The following is a 6,000-nucleotide window of genomic DNA, read 5'->3' on the forward strand; positions in this document are numbered from 1 at the left end:
CTCAAGCACACAATTCCCAGGGAATCCTGGGGTCAGCATTCCAGAAACTTTCACCTCTTTCACCAATAAGCTCTGATGCCCCAAGTGCCTGGGTTTCTCTGCTTGAGACTCACACACTGTAAGTAGGTAGATCTTATATACAATAATTGTACAACCTATAACATATACAACATACGTTTTGTAATATATAACAGAGACACATGTATTTTAACATCAAACCCACCACAAAGAGTAGAATAATCCACACTTATATCCCCTTCACCTAGATTCACCAAGTAGTAACATTTTGTCACGTTTGCTTTCTGTCTCTCTCATTCCCTTTCTGTGTCTTGATATATACAGATATAGGTGTATTAGATTGGTACAACAATGATTATGGGTTTTGCCATGACGTTTATGGCAAAAACCACAATAACTTTTGCACCAACACAATGACTGTAGACACTGGGATGCAGCTCTTCTTTTAATGAACTTTTGAAAGGTGCAGCCATCATGATACAAGACATTCTCTTAGTCACCATGTGTCCTGGAAGAACTAGACATTCTCCTGCATAACCCATACCCTTATTACCATGTCCAAGAGACTTAGCACTCGAACAGTATTATCTACTGGGCAGTATATATTCAAACAACTCCCATCCCATAATGTTCTTTCTAGTTCTTTTCCCTGGACCCACACATTGCACCAAGTCATTGTGTCTCTTCACACTCCTTTAATCTTGAAGCTCTGCTCTGGGGTCCATGCAGCAGTGACAGAAGGGAACTGCAAAAATTGGGAAACTGAAATCAGAGAAGCAGCAGCAGTCAGCCACAGCCTTCGTGGACCCAGCAAGCTCCGGTGATGCACAGGAGCAAATTCACAGCCCCATCTCTTTGCCTTTTAATTAGAGAGAGAAGACAAAGTTTCTGAACTCCCAGAATCTAGAATGAAGCTGGCCATATTCTCAAGTGCTTTGTAAAACAATTACAAATGCCTCTATCTTCCCAGTCCTTGCAGAGAGAAGCCTGCTCAGAGTGGTTACTGAAAACAGGAACCTGCCCTTCTGCAAGCCCTGTGCCTTCCTCATTCCTAGCAGAGGAAGTATGCGACCAGTTTAGCAACTGCAGTTCTTCTGGGCGGCATGGGCTGCTTCTCCTCACCCGTGAGGGGCCCTACTGTCTGTTTATTCCGGAGGAGCAGCAGTTGACAGACGGAGAGGCAGTGACTCTGCACCCAGCAATCTCTCTGCAGACAGCTCCCACAGGAGTCATGCTCAGAGTGTGAAGGTAATTTGGGGGGAGGTGGCAGAGACAGAGTGGGGAGAGAACTCAGGACCTGTTCAACACACAGTTGGCAAGGATTTACTTTCTGGAGCCAGAAGGGAGCTCCCTGAGAACAGGTGGGGCAATGTCTTTAGAGAAACCCAGCCCCCAACCTGGTGCCCAGCATGCTGCAGTGGCTTAGTGGGTGATGGATGCATAATTACATGGGGAGAAAGGCTGGAGGAGCATGGGCAGGACGTTGCCAGAGGAGATATTCTCACCAAAAAGGCCTACACTTAGCAGGCTTCTTACAAAGGACAACTGGGGTTTGCCACCAGAATTTCCAGCTATGGGACCTTGAGCGAGTCATTTAAACCTCTCCAGGCCTCATTTTCTCAACTGTAAAGTGACAACGATGGTACCTAACACACAAAAGTATGGGGCAAAGTCAAGAAATGGACAACTGCTAAGTGCCCAGGCCAGTTTCAGACACATAGCAGGTGTTCAGTAAATGCTATCGGGCTGCAACCATGATGTTTAAAGGCATATGGAGCCAAGTGGGTTGAGAGATTGCAATAGTGCTGCTTGGAGTGTGACTGTACAGATCTTCTTTGGGAAGATGCCAAAGATAATTAATAACACTCTGAGCTGGTGACATGTGTGTGGGGGAGAGGAGGAATCAAAGGAAAGGCAAACATGTGAAGTATATAAATTCTGAAAACAGCATGTTAGAGTTGGAAGAGATTTAGGAGAACTGCAATTTTCTAAAGAATGTGCCACACTCCACATTCTTTTAGATGCCTACATATGGCAAGAGCCTGGTGTCAAAGAAATGACCTGAGCTTGGGCCTCAGAATATCCTCACTTGGGGCTGTGCACAGGGGTGTCAGTAGGTGATATCTACCATCCTGAGTGACGGGGGAGGAGCAATGCAGAAAAAGTTATTTTTCTGTAATCCTCAGAAGAGTCCTATAGGTTCATGATTGTTATTTGCTTTTGACAACTGAGAAAATGAGGCTCAGAGAACTAGGTGGCTTATCCAAGTCACATAGCTGGCGGGAGGTAGAGGCAAGCTAGGGGCTTTAAAGGGTTGGGGGCACCTCAGTGAGAACACACAGATGAAGGGCTGAGGCCTGTGTTTAAAGTGGTGCCCTTCACTTTAGGAACAATGCACCCCATAGTCTTCAACTTGTCATTCTGTGGTTTGCTATGAGATGCTCAGCTGTGAGTCTATTAAACTGGGCTATGGTCCTTTGAAAACTGGAGAGGTAAGCCCAGGTAAAAATTCTGGCAAATTTGTTGCAACTAATAGTTTCCACTTAGAATAATGCTATTTAAGAGTGCTTAATATGCTCTGAACATATAGAATAGACAAATTGAAATATAATTAGATTCCTTCATCTTCAACAGATCTAGAATGTAGATCAGAGCAGCAAGATGGCAGTATAGAAAGACTGTGTTGTAATCAGCTGCACCTGAGTCAACATTCTGGGTCGGCCACCAAAGAACTCGGTGACTCTGTGCAAGTCACTTCGCTTCTTTGAGTGTTCGTTTTTTCCTTGTAAAAAGAAGACCAGTTTCTTTATATGTTTGAGAGAAGTTTACATGTAATATGTAGGAAATAGTAAGTACTAAATAGGAGCTATTGATATCATTCCTAAATCAGAAAATTAAAACATATCCAATCCCTTTAATATTTCCTAGGCAGAAAGCTGCTAATAAACGGTGATAAATATGATGGATTAAACTGCTAAAGCAATGAGCAAGGCATTCCTCCATTTTTCTGAATATGTATTTCTGCTTGTTCCTCCATCTGATGTAAGTGAAACAGACATGGACAGGTTTGCATTGCAGCAAACCAAAGTCACTTTCTGGAGAAAATGTTCCTAAGTCACTTTCAGAAGAAAACTTCCCCATTCTGAATTGTGAAATCTGGCAATGAGCCTTCTTAAAGACAGAAATTATTCATTCTAGTACACCCAAATCAGTGCCCTGCATTAATAGATGCTGCTGGGTTTTAAGTTTTTATTTGACATTCATCAAGAATGTATTTCTCCCAGCTCTGAGAGGCTGAAACCTAAAATACCCAAGGATTTCCAGCATATTTCAGACCAAACCATTCGGTTCTTTTTAGCAAGCCAAGGGTTCTGTTTGTACATTTATCTGTCCATCTATCTATCCATCCATCCATCCCTCTCTTTCTGCAATAAAATATGCATTGAAGTCACATCATGTGATCAACTTCCTCCCTCTCTCAACCTCCCTACGTGTTCTGAAGGAAATAAGTACAGCCTGTTCAAACCACTTCCTCCCATCTGAGAACCACTGAGGGAGGAGCCAATTGGATTATGGTAACTCTATCTAAGATAGCAATTTTAGGGCTCTGGGGGCTCTGTGGATCCCTTTTGTTGTCAAACAGCTTTGCAAAGTCACATTTCCCTCCTTGGCACCAGGCCGATTGGAACCAGGGCTGGAGGACTTGGGGTGTGTGTGTGTGTGTGTGTGTGTGTGTGTGTGTTGAAGGGGTTGGTGATTGAAGCTGAGAGACTTAAAGAGCTTCCAAAGAAAGTGAGAATTGTTGCTGGTATGTGCCTAGGGGCAAAATAACTATCTGGATGGTCCAGGCTCCCCTGGAAGCAGACCCCCTGCTGCCTCTACTGTGCCAATTTATATACAATAACTTCAGCCATTCATTCTAACTAACTGAGCTAGCATTACGTGCCAGGCACCTGCTAGGTCATGACTTTTCATTGAGGAATAAAATAGTCATCAACCCTATTCTAAGAAAGTTGCCCTGGGAGCAATAAGCACTCGGAGAAGCAAATACATAAGGATAAATCGTGGGATGTGCTGCGAAGGAAACAGAGCCAGCGGAGAGAACAGAGGGGACCGAGTGCAGTCAGTGCGGTCAGTTTCACTTAGTTCTCCCACTCACCCTGGGAGGCGAACGTGCTCCCTAGACATCAACCCTATCATAAGAAAGTTGCCCTGGGAACGATAAGCACTTGGAGAAACAAATACGTAAGCATAAATCGTGGTATGTGGCACAAAGGAAACAGAGCCAGCAGAGAGAACAGAGGGGACCGAGTGCAGTCAGTGTGGTCAGTTTCACTTAGTTCTCCCACTCACCCTGGGAGGTGAACGTGCTCCCCCCACCAGTTTACGGATGTGCCAATCTCCCCCCACTCTTCCCCTCTCTTCGCTGAATGCCTTTCAAGTCACCTGGACAATCGGCTCAGAATATGTATCCTCTGAACGCAAGTTCCAAGCACCCCAAGTATCCGGACCCACCTTTCGTGCACCACCCTATCCACAAACCTGTAAGTCCACCTACTGAATAACCGTGACACGCATAACCCTCTAGCACACAACAAAGTAACATAACCTTGCCAGAAAAAAAAAATGTCTCTGCTTTAGGCAGCCCTTCACCCCTTTCCTCAGGCCTAAGGCACGGTAGCTGGGAGACAGGCTCTAGCTCCAAACGCCTGGATTCCAGTCCCGCCTCCAACACTGCCAGCTGGGCAAACTCCAACAAGTTATGTGAGTGCTCTGGTCTTGGTTTCCCCAGTTAGACAAAAGTCCTCCCCAGAGAGTTGTGTAGGTCAGGTGGAGAGCACATGTAACATACCCAGGACACGCAATTCCTCAATACGCACTGGTGCCCCCTCTCCTGCTGTATACACAAAGCCTCATCAAGGGCTGGCCCCAATCTGGAATGGACACAGAGAGCCCTCCAGCTGGCCCCCTCATTACGTACAGAAAGGCGAACTGACACTAAAAGAGGAAAGTGGCTGACCACAGTCTCAGAGAAGCTGATTGGCCCACTGTGCGTTCTAAAGACAGAATGTGCAGAATATGAAAATTAGATAAAATTAGGGGAAACAATTCTGTGAGATAAAGTCTCCCTCACAGTATTGGAGTCACCAATCCCCATGATTTTATGACAAAATTGACAACCACTGTCTGGGGAGAAGGAACAGCTTCACCATGGTCAGAAGCGAGGGTGCCTGCAGACACGGGTCAGCGGCATGCCAGCTCCCAAGCCTGTGTGCATTCTCCTCTAGTCACGCCAGCAGTCCCAGCTCTTAGGGGCACCTGCTTTTAGAATTAAAGTTGTATTAAGCTGGGATGACGGTAACTGAAGGAATTAGGAGTGTGAGTGAAAAGGCAAAGTATTTCCAGACTGGCCCAAGCCCTGAACAAGCCTTGTGACCCTAAGCAAGTTACTTAGCCTCTCTGAGACTCAGTTTCCTCATCTATAAAATTGTATGTTCCTGGGGGCATCAAATGAGTCTGTATTTTAAACATCTCATTTCGGCCCTCCACGTAGAGGATGCCCACTTAGATAACTCTCTTTTGCTTTGAAAACAAATAGAGATCTGTAGGCAGCTGTTCCCAAAACAGAAGCTTATCGGGAGAAAGATTCCATCGAGTCGATTCTCTCCGGTGGTGCCTGGATGCAGCCTGCACTGTCTTACGAGGCGCATTCCGCACATCTTTTTCCTACTCTGTCCTCAGAGATGTCACACTGGAAGCTGGACGTCAGCCATGGCGGTAGTATTTACACCACAGAAATTGGCACACACTATCAATTAGAAATTTTTCCCCCTGAAACAGTGATTGTTTGACATTTACTAGCACATCAAGAACCCACGGTCTCCTAGGCCCACATTGTTCCTTTAGTTTCTTTTTCTCTTTCTTTCTTTCTTTTTTTTCTTTCATCTTTCTCTCTTTCTCTCATATTTTTTTTTTTTTTTT

The 6,000-nt window shown here is 45.1% G+C and overlaps 2 protein-coding genes across 6 annotated transcripts in view; one reads left to right on the plus strand and one right to left on the minus strand.

The window, feature by feature from the left end:
* Window positions 1-6,000, minus strand: part of LOC108283625 (thyroglobulin) — a 180,776-nt gene that overhangs the window by 64,854 nt on the left and 109,922 nt on the right. The window lies entirely within an intron of this gene.
* The window catches only part of SLA (Src like adaptor), a 68,001-nt gene that overhangs the window by 28,903 nt on the left and 33,098 nt on the right, over window positions 1-6,000 (plus strand). For 3 of the 5 annotated variants that reach the window (XM_037728428.1, XM_017500125.2, XM_017500117.2), the window contains one exon: window positions 989-1,266. The exons of the other annotated variants lie outside the window; for them this stretch is intronic. The gene's annotated coding sequence lies outside the window, so the exon portion shown is untranslated. The remainder of the gene's footprint in view (window positions 1-988; window positions 1,267-6,000) is intronic. 5 annotated transcript variants of the gene reach the window in all.

This window comes from Cebus imitator, unplaced genomic scaffold (genome assembly GCF_001604975.1).
Source record: "Cebus imitator isolate Cc_AM_T3 unplaced genomic scaffold, Cebus_imitator-1.0 Scaffold13, whole genome shotgun sequence".
NCBI classification, from domain to species: Eukaryota; Metazoa; Chordata; class Mammalia; order Primates; family Cebidae; genus Cebus; species Cebus imitator.